The sequence below is a fragment of the Artemia sp. Qi Xiang Cuo genome, chromosome 4 (assembly GCF_049724085.1).
Source record: "Artemia sp. Qi Xiang Cuo chromosome 4, ASM4972408v1, whole genome shotgun sequence".
NCBI classification, from domain to species: domain Eukaryota; kingdom Metazoa; phylum Arthropoda; class Branchiopoda; order Anostraca; family Artemiidae; genus Artemia; species Artemia sp. Qi Xiang Cuo.
In genome coordinates, this window is record NC_142797.1 from 15,677,371 (window position 1) to 15,692,251 (window position 14,881).

At 35.9% G+C, this 14,881-nt stretch overlaps 1 protein-coding gene and 1 pseudogene across 3 annotated transcripts in view; one reads left to right on the forward strand and one right to left on the reverse strand.

Annotated features, from left to right (window-relative positions):
* The window catches only part of LOC148952812 (cGMP-specific 3',5'-cyclic phosphodiesterase-like), a 372,326-nt gene that overhangs the window by 300,122 nt on the left and 57,323 nt on the right, over nucleotides 1-14,881 (reverse strand). The window lies entirely within an intron of this gene.
* On the forward strand, nucleotides 821-1,739 carry LOC148952814 (uncharacterized; annotated as a pseudogene).

The window sequence follows — 14,881 nt, forward strand, 5'->3', positions numbered from 1 at the left end:
ATATAGATATATATATATATATATATATATATATATATATATATATATATATATATATATATATATATATATATATATATATATATATACAAGGGAGAGGGAGAGGGTTAGGGGGTTTGAAGATTGAAGATTTACCGTTACGCGTTTGAAGATTTACCCTGGACAATTACCCTTAACATCCCCACCCGTAAAATTAAATCGGCAAAGAGAAAGCAATACATAAAGAAATTTCGTATATGAATTCATTTATGTTATTTTACTATGTTCATGGCTGTATATTTGGCTTTAAAATACACTTATTTGTCTATGTATCTAATACGCAGAATAATAGTACCAAACACATTTTGCATGCAGACCCGTTATTCATATATTCATATATATGAAGAATAGCTGTCTGTACACTCGTGAAAGCACAATTGTTGGTAGAATTGTTAGCCATAATTTTTGTTAGAAACGTGGATATATGGCTTAAAAGTCTTGTTCTTCAAGGAATACGCGTTTGAACTTTTACCAAATGGACCAAATGCTCCAATGAATCACCTGAAGGACATGCTAGAACTGATTCAGAGAATGAAAACTGGGTCTAAACCTATCCTGATCGTTTTCGTGATACGTTCCCCCACAGAGGTTCCATCTTTACCTGCAGTAGAGTTCCATCTTTACCGGCAGCTGCAACTAGGTTGCAGCTGCCGCTGCAACCATGATTTTGTGTGAAACTTGTCTGACTAGTTTTTAGCAAGAAATTAGACATTAGTAGACGCTTTGTTTTACGGATGATAAGTTTTTATTACTCTTTTGGATTAACAAATTTGTACAGAAAATGGACTTTGATTTTGGACCATCGGACTGTTTAGTGTATTCCCCTGTTCTGAACTTTCTTCAGTATAATTTGGAGAGAGGAGCAGAAAATGCATTTATTTCGAAATCAGCTGTAGACTTTTTTGAGCTGACCGATATTGCGAAAGGGAAGAAATTGCTGTGGGAAAAGCTGTTGATTTCGAAGGCTTGTCCTAAACGTACTGGACCAAATGCTCCAATTAATCACCTGAAGGACATGCTAGAACTGATTCAGAGAATGAAAACTGGGTTTAATCCTATCCTGCTCGTTTTCGTGATACGTTCCCCCACAGAGGTTCCATCTTTACCTACAGTAGCCTATTTTAGGCTCACGGCAAAAATTAATAGTCTTCAATAGACTTTGCTGCAAATTAAAGACAAGGTGACTGCTTATGACCTACATTTCCCTGGGTTACCAAGGGACGATGGTGCTCCTATTCCAGTTGAAACGAATAAAGCGACAATCGTTATCACGAAGACACCGCGTGATCTTGACAATCCGTCGAAACGAAAAGCTGTGATTCATAAAATTGCCGGACATGAATGTGTTTAGATATTCGCGCCTCGGGGGACAGAATAATAGTGAATATTGACAGCGTCGTGGTAAGTGGCTTTTCCGATTCAGCCCGTTTGGTCTTGCGCGGATCAGATGTGAAGGTTATGGAAAAGAAGTTTTACGGAATATCTCGAAAGGGATTGGCGACTCGTTTGATTTATCTCTGTTCAAAAACTGTTCTGGGGTTATTGAAGCCACCTGGATAGGCAATTCATGGTGTGTAAAGATTGCTTTTAGTGATCAAGGATCTCTTATTTCGGCTCTTAGATTGGGACTGAAAGTTGAATATGAACTGATCTGTGTCTATGAATTTAAGAAAATCCCAGAATGCAGTAGAAAATGCTAGTCTCCTGAACATCTAATTGCTAATTTTTAGAAAGTGTTGTCGTAGAAACTTCAGAAAGAGCTCATTCGATTGGAGATTGAAAGGGCTAGAGTCTTTTTTGATAGTCTGAAGTGATTGGGGGGCAAATAACCCCCCTCTCACGCCCACCATTTCCCCAAACCCATCCAATAAAATTTTGAAATAGCAATTTTCTTCAACGTAGTTGAATTTTCTGGAAATTAGGACTTTGAGGATGAACCCCCCCAACTCTCAGGGCAAGGGTTGAAAGTTATGCCCTGGGGGCATATAAGATTTTTATTGAAAGTGTTGTCGTAGAAACTTCAAAAGGGTTCATTCGATTGGAAATTGAAAGGGTTAGTTCCTTTTTTAATAGTTGAAAGTGATTGGAGAGTAACTAACGCCCCTCTCAAGCCCAAAATTTTGAGATAGCCATTTTGTTTAACGTAGTTGAAAGTTCTGGAAATTAGGTCCTTGAGAATGGCAACCCCCTTTCAGCCCTCAGGGCAACGGTTTTAATTTATGCCCTGGGGGCATATAATGTTTTTATAGAAAGCGTTGTCGTAGAAACTCAAAAAGGGCTCATTCGATTGAAAATTGAAAGTACTCATTATAATAGTCGAAAGGGATTGGAAGGCTTGACAATTTTATAGTAAAGATCGATGTGGGTACAATGTATTAATTTTTTTTTTTTAAGAAAGTAAACTGATTTTTTTTTTTTTGCGAATGATATCAAGTTTTCTATTTCAGGTCAACTAGAGAAGGGATGAAACTAAACTAAACGCTACTATTCGTGTCCAGAAGGGTGTACTGTGTTAAAAATTACTGAAAATTGTTCTCCAGAATACAAATATAAGGACAAACTATAAAGTCTTAAAAAAACGAAAAGATTTAAAGTAATATTTTGTTTTTCAATGAAAAGACTATGTCAATATAAAACGAACAGAAATTAATTAAAAAACTTTTCCACAAAATAAGTTTTCAAAGAAAAGTAAAGAACTCCATTAAATCAAAAATGAGCAAGGATAAAATCAGATAATCTACTGAGCGTGAAACTACCACAAATCAGCATCGATAAATAAATGAAACCCAAAACGAACAGAAATCAAACAGTTCGTGGTAACGAACTGTAAGTAAGGAGCGACCCGGCTCAATGGTAACCGAAACTCTAGAAAACGGGTTTTTGATACCACTAGATACATCAAAAGAATCAGATTTAAATGCTGATTTCAAATATATATCTTTCATCAAGTTTAGTGCCCATCAAAAGTTACGCGCCTGAGAAAATTTGGCTGATTTTCAAAAAAAGGAGAAAAGACCCCTTAAAAGTTATAGAACCTTAATGAAAATCACACCATCAAATTCAGCGTATCAGAGAACTCTACTGTAGAGGTTACAAAAATGTGGAATTTTGCATTTTTTGCCAGAAGAAAGATCACGGATGCGTGTTTATTTGTTTTTTTGTTGTTTTTTTTCCCCAGGGGTGATCGTATCGACCCAGTGCTCCTAGAATATCGTGGGTGGGCTCATTGGAACGGAAATTAAAAGTTCTAGTGCCCTTTTAAAGTGACCAAAAAAAATGGAGGGAAACAAGGCCCCCTCCAACGCACATTTTTTCCCCAAAGTCATCCGATCAAAATTTTGAGATAGGCATTTTGTTCAGCATGGTCAAAAATATGATAACTATTTATTTAAGGATGGCTTAATTCCCCGAAGTCCCCGAACTTTACCCAATGTTAACATATGGTATTGGTTATTGGGAAGTATAAAGACGTTTTCAGGGGGGAATTTTTCTGGTAGTGGGGGAGGGGGGTGGGTTGGGGGTTATGTGAAAGGATCTTTCCATGAAGGAACTTTCATGGGGGAAGGGACATTGCTATGAAGGGGGCGCCAGATTTCCCAGCATTTTTTTAAAAAAAGACAAGAAATCAAATAAAAAAATAAGTTTTTCAACTGAAAGTAAGGAGCAACATCACAACTTAAAACGAACAGAAAATATTACGTATATGATTGGGTTCATCCCCTAGTCAATACCTCCCTCTTTAAGCCAAAGATGTTTTAGTACTTTCATAAGAGCTATTTATTCTAATTAACGGCCTATGTGATTACAGGTCATTTTTAAAGAATTGGAACAAAATTCGAAATTTAGCTTAAAGAGAAAGGTATTGACTAGAGGGCGAATTCCCTAATACGTATTAAGAATATATGAATATAGAAGTTCGTTACGTAAATTAATTCGTAAGTTACGTATATTTATTGCTAATAAAAACGTTCGTAAATAAAATTAAACAAGTTTCGAGAAAGCCATTTAACCTAATAAAAGTAAAATTAATATGAAAATTTTGTTGTAATTATTCATGTACGGTGAGTCAAAATCAAAACCTGTATTAATTCAAAAACGTTTAAAATTTAAGTAAAAAAAAACAAGGTTGTTTTAACTGAAAGTAAGGAACGACGTTAAAACTTAAAACGAACAGAAATTATTCCGTATGTGGAAGGGGCTGTCCCTCCTCAACGCCTCGCTCTTTACGTTAAAGTTTGACTTTCTCACAACTCTATTTTTTAAACAATAAAAATTTAGCGTAAAGAGCGAGGCGTTGAGGAGGGGACAGCCCCTTTTATATACAGAATAATTTCTGTATTGGGGTATCTGTATAGTATTGGTTTTGGTTTATTGGAAAGCCATTTAGCACAAGAAAAGTAAAATTAATATGCAAATTTTGTTTTACTTATTCAGTAACGGTAAGCCAAAATAAAAGCTGCATTAACTAAAAAACGATCAGAAATAAAAAAAAAATCAAGTTTTTTTAACTGAAAGTAAGGAGCGACATTAAAACTTAAAACGAACAGAAATTATTCCGTATGTGAAAGGAGCTGTCCCCTCCTCAACGCCTCGCTCTTTACGCTAAAGTTTTTTATTGTTTTAAAAAATAGAACTGGGAGAAAGAGTCATGCTGTAGCGTAAAGAGAGAAGCATTGAGGGACAGCCCCTTCCATATACAGAATTATTTCTATTCGTTTTAAGTTTTAACGTTGTTCCTTACTTTCAGTTAAAAAAAACTTGTTTTTTTTTATTTAATTACAATAAATAACCGAGCCAAACTCAAAACGAGCAGAACTTAACATGAGTAGGGCTCAAAACTCCTATGCCTTCCCAAGGCCAGAACATAATTTGCACTTTACTGAAAAAAATACAAATGAATGTGCATTGTCAGTTTAATATACTTATACTGATATTTAGTCATCAAAATTTTAGTATTATTTTATTTATTAAAGTTATAAAAGTAAAAACATTCATATTTTTTCAGTAAAGTGCAAATTATGTTCTGGCCTTGGAAAGGCACAGGGGTTTTTTAGCCCTACTCATGTTAATTTCTGCTCGTTTTGAGTTTTACTTAGTTATTTATTGTAATTTCTGTTCGTTTTTGGTTTCATTTATTTATCGATGCTGATTTGTGGTAGTTTCACGCTTGGTAGATTATCTGGTTTTATTTTTGCTCATTTTTGGTTTAATGGAGTTCTTAACTTTTCTTTGAAAAACTTATTTTGTGGGAAAAGTTTTTTTTAGTTAATTAAATAAAAAAAACGAGGTTTCTTGGTGTAAGTTAAGACCACGATAAAATAAACGAAAATGGTCAGGGATACCCTTTATGAAGGGGTTTACTGTACCCTCCCCTTTCAATCTCTATGCCTGTTGCTTTATATTTCCACCCAATTGATCACTTTACACTCTATAGGAACATGACAGAAAACATTCCGTGTCCTGGTTAGAGAAAAAAAGAGATAAATTGAAAACACTGTCATTTTCACTTCATGATTTGTTCTATAGTTTTCTTCTTCTAAGAGCTCAGAGTTGAATCTAGTGCAAACAAAGCTTCCATTTAAAATTACAAATATATTCATTCCAAGATGATCAGATCTTGGAAGCAAATTCTAACATCATCGATTACGGGAAATCTATGGGGAGAGTCAGAACATAAGTTTTCAGACGAAAACTGTTATGCCTAGAAACAATCCATTTAAGTCTGTATTTTTGTTTGATGAAGTTCATATTAGTTCTTTAAATGTTAAATTAAAAACGAGTAATTTTTGTGTAAGTTAAGACCGACATAAAGACTGGAAATGGGCAGGAACTCTACCCGATATGAAGAGCTCCTGTACCCTCTGCCTTCACTCTTCATGCTTGGTGCTTCGTGGTTACTCCTATTTCATCACTTTACTTCCTACATGAATTTCATGGAAAATATTTTTTTATTCTGCTTAGAGAAAAAGGGAGAGAAGGATAAAGACGCTGTCATTTCGTGTCTTCTTTTCCCCTTCATAATTTGGCCTATTTAGGTCCCTTCTTCTAAAGCTTGGAACTGAATCTAGAGTAAAGAAAGCCTCCATTCAAAGTTAGAAATATGTTTACTCAATGAATAACTGATCTAGGATTTAAATGCTAACATGATAATAACTTCAGGAAGTCAATTGTAAGAGACTGAAAATGTGATTTCACACTAAAACTTCAATAACCAGGAAAAAGTCCTCCAGTTAAGGGTTCTGGAACATAACTATTACAATGATACCTGTTTTGTACTTCAGAGCCTTTCCACTTAAGAAGTGGCACCATAAGTTTTGTTTTCAGTGCTATATCGCACTTACGAATTAAAAAAAAACAAAAAACACGCATATAAGAGCAATAGCTTTCAAATGAGTCATTAAACATCGCTTTGATAAGTTCTGCTAGCCCAATAGCCCCAGCTTTTCCACTTGAGACACAACACCAAAAGTGCCGTTTTTAGTGCCATTTGAACTTGATGATGGCAGAATTATATGAAAGACGTAGATATATGCAATATCTTTTATATAAGCTATGAAAGATCTGTCAACGATGTTTTGGTAGCTTGCCAATGCCGCCCTTTGAGAAATAGCACAAAAAGTGCAATTTTAGTGCCATATGGCACCTGCAGATGGCAGAATTTATATAAATCACGTCGATATGAGAAATAACTTTTGAATGAGCTATTAAGAATCTTTCTATGATGTTCTGGTAGCCCGCTAGGCCTGTTGAAAAAAAAAAGAACAAAAAAACGGGAGACAGATCAGTGCTACTGATGAAAAAAAGTAATTTTCCTTGTTGTTCTGGGAGGGGGACTGTAACTTCCCTTGGTTTTCGACCATGTTGATTCTAATGGTAGACTTTTCATTTTGATCTGACGCCTTCATTTGATCTTTCCGAGGGGTTTGAGGCTTTTTTTCGAAATCACCATAAATTTCTTTTCGCAATAAACTTTTACTTTTAAGACGAACCAAAATAATAGTTAACATTCCTGAGTTGGTGTCATATGGAAATTTTTTTCACTAGGCAGTTTTTTTTTCAAAACGTGTCTTTTGACTTTTGGTTACTAGGGTCTGTGGGTCACTCTTTACTAGGTTGCAGCTGCCGCTGCAACCATGATACCTTGCGGGGACATGCTTAAAAAAATGGGCCTAAAAAATGACTGAAAAAACAATAGCAACGGATACCGATACCGGTATTCCCGATACGATACATGCGATACCAATACGCCCTGCTAGAAAATAAAAGAAAAAAAAGGGAGACAGAGCCATGCAAAAAGTCATTTTCCTTGGTGTTCAAGGTGGGGGACTGTAAGTATCCTATAAAAGGTTTTTGACCATGCAGATTCCAATGGTGTACTTTTTATTTCGATTTGACACCATTTTCAAGAGGTTTGAGTCTCTTTTTCGAAATCATCATAAATTTCTTTTAGCAATAAACTTTTAATTCTATGATTAACCGAAACAACAGTTAATATTCCTGATTCAGCGTCAAATGGCAATTTTTTTCAATAAACAGTTTTTTGAAAACAAGTTTTTCAACTTTTGATTACTATGGACTGTGGTTCGCTCTTTGCTAGGTTGCAGCTGCAGCTGCAGCCATGATTTCTATTCATTTTGGGTTTCATTTATTTATCGATGCTGATTTGTGATAGTTTCGTGCTTGGTAGATTATTTGATTTTGATTTTGCACATTTTTTTTGTTTAATGGAGTTCTTTACTTTTCTTTGAAAAACTCTTTTTGTGGAAAAGTTTTTTTTAATTAATTCTTGTTCGTTTTATATTGGCATAGTCTTTTCAGGGAAAAAGAAAATAATACTTTAAATCTTTTCATTTTCTTAAGACTTCATAGTTTGGCCTGCTATTTCTATTCTGGAGAAAAATGTTCAGCAATTTTTAACAACATACATCCTTTTAAAAATCTGGACACAAATAGTAGTGTTTAATTTAGTTTCATACCTCCTCTAGTTGACCTGAAATGGAAAACTTTATACCAGTCGCAAAAAAATCTGTATAATTTCTTTGATAACTTGGATACACTTACGCTATTTTGATTTGGTTAAATTTTAAGAGCAGAAGTAGCCCAGAAAGTTTGAACATAATACCCTCAGTCGTTCTTGGGATACTGCTGGGATGCCTTATTGGGAATAAGCATTAACACAGTGCATTTTTATTTAATGTGAAGGCAACATTTAATTTTTAAACATAAAGGCAAATGGGAAGGTGGGCGTGGGAGGGGGATTAGTTTCCCTCCAATCACTTTCGACTATTAAACAGGGCATAAGCCCTTTTTTTATTTTCAATCGAATGAGCCATTTTCGAAGCTCCTACGACAACTCCTTCGATACGAAGTGCCCATGTCTAAACAACAACAACAACAAAAAAATAATACATTATACCCACATCGATCTTTACTATAAAAATGTCAAGCCTTCCAATCACTTTCGATTATTAAAAAAGGGCACTATGCCTTTCGATTTCCAATCGAATGAGCCCTTTTTGAGTGTCTACAACAACGCTTTCTATAAACACCTTATATCCCCCCAGGTCATAAATTACAACCCTGACCCTAAGGGCTGTGAAGGTGGTTGTCATCCTCTAAGACCTAATTTCCAGAGCTTTCAACTACGTTAAACAAAACGGCTATCTCAAAATTTTGTGTTTGCGAAAATGAAATGCATGAGAGGGGCGTTCGTCGCTCTCCACTCAGTTTCAACTATTAAAAAAGGCACTAGCCCTTTCAATTTCCAATTAAATGTACCCTTTTGAACTTTCTACGATAACGCTTTCAATAAAAACCTTATATACCCCCAGGGCATAACTTATAACCCTTGTCCTGAGGGCTGGGGAGGGGTGTCAACTTCAAAGCCCTCTGTGCCAGAACTTTCTGCCACATTGAACAAAATGGCTACATGAAAATTTTGATTGGATGTGTGTGGGGGAATGGTGGGCGTGAGAGCGGGGTTATATACCCTCCAATCACTTTCGACTATTAAAAAGGGCACTAGCCCTCTGAAGTTCCAATTGAATGAGCCCCTTTTGAAGTTTTTACGACAACTCTATCAATAAAAACCTTATATGCCCCCAGGGCATAACTTACAACCTTCACCCTGGGGGCTCTGGGGGGTTTGTCATCCTTAAATACATAATTTCCAGAACTTTCAACTACGTTGAACAAAATGGCTATCTCTAAACTTTGATTGAATGTGTTTGGGGAAATGGTGGGCGTGACAGGGGAGCTAAATGCCCTTCAATCCCTTTCAACTATTAAAAGGGCACTAGTCCTTTCAGTTTCCAATTGAATGAGTCCTTTTTGAAGTTTCTACAACATCGCTTTCTATAAAAACCTTATAACCCCCTGGGCATAACTTACAACCCTTGCCCTAAGAGTTGGGGGGGGGGGCGGGTTTCTCATCCTTTAAGACCTAATTTCCAAAACTTTCAGTTACATTGAATAAAATGGCTATCTATAAATTTCGATTGGACATGTTTGGGGAAAAGGTGGGCGTGGGAGGGGGATTAGTTGCCCTCAAATCACTTTTGAGACTATTAAAAAGGGCACTAGCCCTTTGAATTTCCAATCGAATGAGCCCTTTTTAAAGTTTCAGAGACAAAGATTTCAATAGAAATTTATATGCCCCCAGGGCACAACTTATAACCCTAGCCCTGAAGACTGTGGGGTGAGTGTTCTAATCAAAGGTATAATTTCCTGAACTTGAAACTGCCTGGAACAAAATAGCTATCTCAAAATTTTGATTGGATGTTTTTGGGGAAATGGTGGGCGTGAAAGGGGTGTTAGTTGCCTTCTAATCCCTTTCGACTTTTAAAAAGGGCACTAGCCATTTCAAGTTCCAGTCAAATGAGCTCTTTTTGAAGTTTCTACGACTAGACTTTCTACAAAAACCTTATGTGCCCCAAGGGCATAACTTACAACCCTTGCCCTGAGGGCTGTGAAAGGTTGTCATCCTCAAATACCTACTTTCCAGAACTTTCAACTACGTTGAACAAAATGGCTATCTTGAAATTTCGATTGGATGAGTCTGGGGAAAAGGTGGGCATGAGAAGGGGGTTAGTTGCCCTCGAATCACTTTCGACTATTAAAAAGGGCACTAGCCCTTTGAATTTCCAGTCGAATGAGCCTTTTTTGAAGTTTTTAGAACTATACTTTCTATAAAAACCTTATATACCCCAAGGGCATAACTTACAAACCTTGCCTTGAGGGCTGTGGGGGAGGGTCCTCCTGAAAAGCATAATTTATATCTGGAAATTAACTACTCTGAACAAAATAGCTATCTCAAAATTCAGATATGATGTGTCTGGGGAAATAAATGGCGTGGAAGGGATGTTAGTTGCCTTCCAATCACTTTCGACTATTAAAAAGGGCACAAGCAACTCCAATTTCCAATTGAATGAGCCTTTTTTGAAGTTTCTACGACAACTCCTTCGCTACGAAGTGCCCTGGTCTAAAGGAAAAAAATAATAAGTCATATATTGTTCCAACATCGTTCTTATATGCCCCCAGGACATAACTTAAAACCCTTGCCCTGAGGGCTGTCGGGGAGTGTATTCCTCAAAAACATAATTTCGATCTGGAAATCAACTACGCTGAACAAAATGTATATCTCAAAATTTGGATTGGATGTTTTCTGGGAAATGGTGGGCGTGGAAGGGGTGTTAGCTGCTTTCCAATCACTTTCGACTATTAAAAAGGGCACAAGCCACACCAATTTACAATTGAATGAGCCCTTTTTGAAGTTTCTACGACAACTCCTTCGATACGAAATCCCCTGGTCTAAAGGAAAAAAAAACAAATAATACATTGTGCCAACATTGATCTTATATGCCCCCAGGGCATAACTTAAAACCCTTGCCCTGAGGGCTGTGGGGGAGTGTCCTCCTCAAAAACATAATTTCTATCTGGAAATCAACTACGCTGATCAAAATGGCTATCTCAAAATTTTGATTGGATGTGTTCGGGGAAATGGTGGGCGTGAAAGGGATATTAGTTGCCTTCAAATCATTTTCCCCCATTAGAAAGGGCACAAGCCACTCCAATTTCCAATTGAATGAGCCCTTTTGAAAGTTTCTATGGCAACTTCTTCGATACGAAGTGCCCTGGTCTAAAGGAAAAAAAAAATAATACATTGTGCCAACATTGTTCTTATATGCCCCCAGGGCATAACTTACAAGCCTTTCCCTAAGGGTTGTGGGGTGACCTCCTCAAAAACATATCTTCCATCTAAAAATGAACTACGCTGAACAAAATGGCTATGTCAAAATTTTGATTGGATGTGTTTGAGGAATTGGTGGGCGTGGAAGGGGTGTTTGCTACCTTCCAATCACTTTCGACTATTAAAAAGGGCACTAGCCATTCCAATTTCCAATCGAATGAGCCCTTTTCGAAGTTTCTAAGACAACTCCTACGATACAAAGTGCCCTGGTATGGAAAAAGAAAACAATAATAATAATAATAATAATACATTGGGCCAACATCGTTCTTTATTTAGGCAGTGCAATTGCGCTGCCTATGATTAAATAACCATTGCGTTTGAACAGTTGTTCCTAAAAGATTGGGACAAAAAGTTAAACTTATTGGAAAGAGCAGTGGGTTTAAAAAGGGGGAAATTCCTCATATAAGAAGTAATTTCTGTCCGTTTTAAGTCTTAATATCACTCTTACATTCATTTGAAAAAACTTATTTTTAAGGAATTTCTGTTTGATTTTAAAAGAATACCTAGGGCTACGTTACATGTGAGGACGAGTGCCATTCCCTCAAACACGACTCTTCTTGATTCCCTCAAACATTTACTGTTTTTGCTTTTCAAAATTGAGTATAGTTATCCAAGGTCAGCAATCATAAATATTCATAACTATTCTCCGACTATTTTACTTTAGCAGCCTAGCTGCAGTTATTGTAAGGAAAGAATATAAAGTATTATGACAATAAATAAGGGCCCCAGTAAATTTTAGTTAGCATCTGTGTAGTTTGTGAAATTTTTGTAGGTAAATACTGGGTTTTGTGCCAAAGCTTGTTGCCGTTGAACATTGAGACAGTGTTGTTCTTCTCGAATTATTTTGTCTTCTAAAGGAAGACTGTTTTGTGCTTCCCTTTCGTTTTTGACTCATTGTGATTCTCGTTGTCAAATGTCTTCTAACCGCATATTTCTTTGTAATTCATTTCCGTTGTTGATTTATTTTGATCCTCATTGTCTTAAGTCTTCTAATCACACATTTCTTTGTGATTCATATTCGCAATTGATTTGTGTTGCTTCAAATTGATGCACGTCTTCTAACCACATACATTTTTGTGCTTTTCTCTCGTTTTTAGTTTGTTGTGATTCTCGGTGTCACTTTTCTTCTAACCAAATATTTTTTTCTTCATTTTTGTTCATCATTACTTCATAAAGTTTATCAATGCCCTTTTCTTTAGAAATTCGGATTGGTCTTATCACATTCGTTGGTCCAGGCTGTTCATTTTCAGTAGTTGTGAATTTTTGTTCTTAGGATTGTCCTCTTGGTATTTTCACATTTAATGGTTCAGGGGGTTGGACAAACATTTCTTCTTGTTCAGACGACTTTTCAGTTTCAACAATTAAAAATTTGCATTTTTTGGGTCGTCCTCCAGGCATATTTTCTTATAGTCATGAAACTGTTTAAAATATCGTTTGTAAAATGAGTTGTGAATTGTATTAGTGCATGATGTCACTGTAATACTGAATTGCATATTTTTGTTGCTATTTTTAAATGCATATATGCATGGCCATTTACGAGATAGGGGTGTTTCCAAATTTTGTCGTATTCATGACCCATCTAGATTGTTTTTTTTTTCAGGCCAGAAAGTCCCGGGGTACTTATTAAAAAAAAAAAAAAAAAAATATATATATATATATATATATATATATATATATATATATATATATATATATATATATATATATATATATATATATATATATATATATATATATATATATATATATATATATATATATATATATATATATATATATATATATATATATATATATATATATATATATATATATATATATATATATATATATATATATATATATATATATATATATATATATATATTTCGACTAAGCCTGTAATAGGGGTAGAGCTTAGATGTAGCTACTTTAAAATTGTAGTTTTTGTGTGTAAAATCAAGATCATATTCATTTGTTTACCGGCACAAAAGGGATAGTAGTGAGGAAGTGGATTATGGGTGCCACCAGTAAATTTTCCAGAGGAAGGTGCTACGAGAAGCTTTATATTTTTCATTTATTTAAGAGAGCATTTGATCAAACAGTTCCTAATAACAAGCCTTAAGTAAAGAGCAACCATTGTCAAAAGAAACCAAAGTTCTAAATATTTGATTACAATGCATGCGAAAACAAAATTGGTGTTTGAAGCTTGTTCTAAAATTTTTAAAGTTTCTCAGTTTTCGAATCTTCCATCAAAAGTGATTAAAATTTGAAAATTTACGTAACTCTAGAAACAAATTGACAAGCTCTCCAAAAATTATGCGGTCTTGATGAAAACTGGACGACGAAATTCAACATGCTTAGAAACCCCCAAAAGCCACTATCCACAGAAATATGTCATTTTTTATTTTTGCAATGAAGGATGATAATGCTTCCTTGTTTGTTTTGTTGTACTGTCGGTGATCACATCAAAACCAGTGGTCATATATTACTGTGATCCCAAGCAGCGTAATAGCGTTGCCTAAGTAAAGAGTGATGTGGACACAATGTATTATTTATTTTTTAGACCAGGGAACTTCGTATTGGAGTTGTCGAAGAAACGGCTCATTCGAATGGAATTTGAAAGTGCTAGTGCCCTTTTTAATTTTCGAAATTTGTTGGAGGGCAACTACCTCCCCCCCTCCTCTACTCCACGCCCATCATCTCCCCAAACATATTTAATCAAAATTTTGAGATAGCTATTGTATTCAGCGTAGTTGAAAGGTCCGGCAATTATGTCTTTGAGGATGACCCTCTCCCCAAACACAGCCCTCAGGACAAGGGTTGCAATTTATATCCTGGGGATATATAAGGTATTATTTGAAAAAAACTACGTTTTCTAAAGAGTTAAAGAGGCTGAGTTACAAGGTCGAACCTTAAAACGTACAGGGATTAGGAGGCACAGTTGGGGGGCTGCCGCCCCCAAACCCCCGCTTTCGCAGCCTTTAAATAAAAAAAAGTTTTTAAACTGAAAGTAAGGAGCGACATTAAATCTTAAAACGAACAGAAATTATTCCGTATATGAAAGAGGCTGTGCCCTCCTCAACGCCTCGCTCTTTACGCTAAAGTTTTTATTGTTCTAAAAAAAGAGTTGTGAGAACAGTCAAACTTTAGCGTAAAGAGCGAGGCGTTGAGGAGGGCACAGCCTCTTTCATATACGGAATAATTTCTGTTCGTTTTAAGATTTAATGTCGCTCCTTACTTTCAGTTTAAAAACTTTTTTTATTTAAAGGCTGCGAAAGCTGGGGTTTGGGGCGGCAGCCCCCAACTGTGCCTCCTAATCCCTGTACGTTTTAAGGTTCGACCTTGTAACTCAACCTCTTTAACTCTTTAGAAAACGTAGTTTTTTTCAAATAATTTCTGCACGTTTTTGTACAGTTTATTACTTATTATTGCTTGACTAACTGTTAGCTGATCGTGTCAGGAGTTGAAGTTGGGGGGCTGCCGCCCCCAAACCCCCCGCTCTTGAACATTCTTGTGTTAAGGCTTTTAATTCCTGAATACTCAAATCACGTCGTACAGGGTGCCTCCTAATCCCTGTACGTTTTAAGGTTCGAACTTGTGACTCAGCCTCTT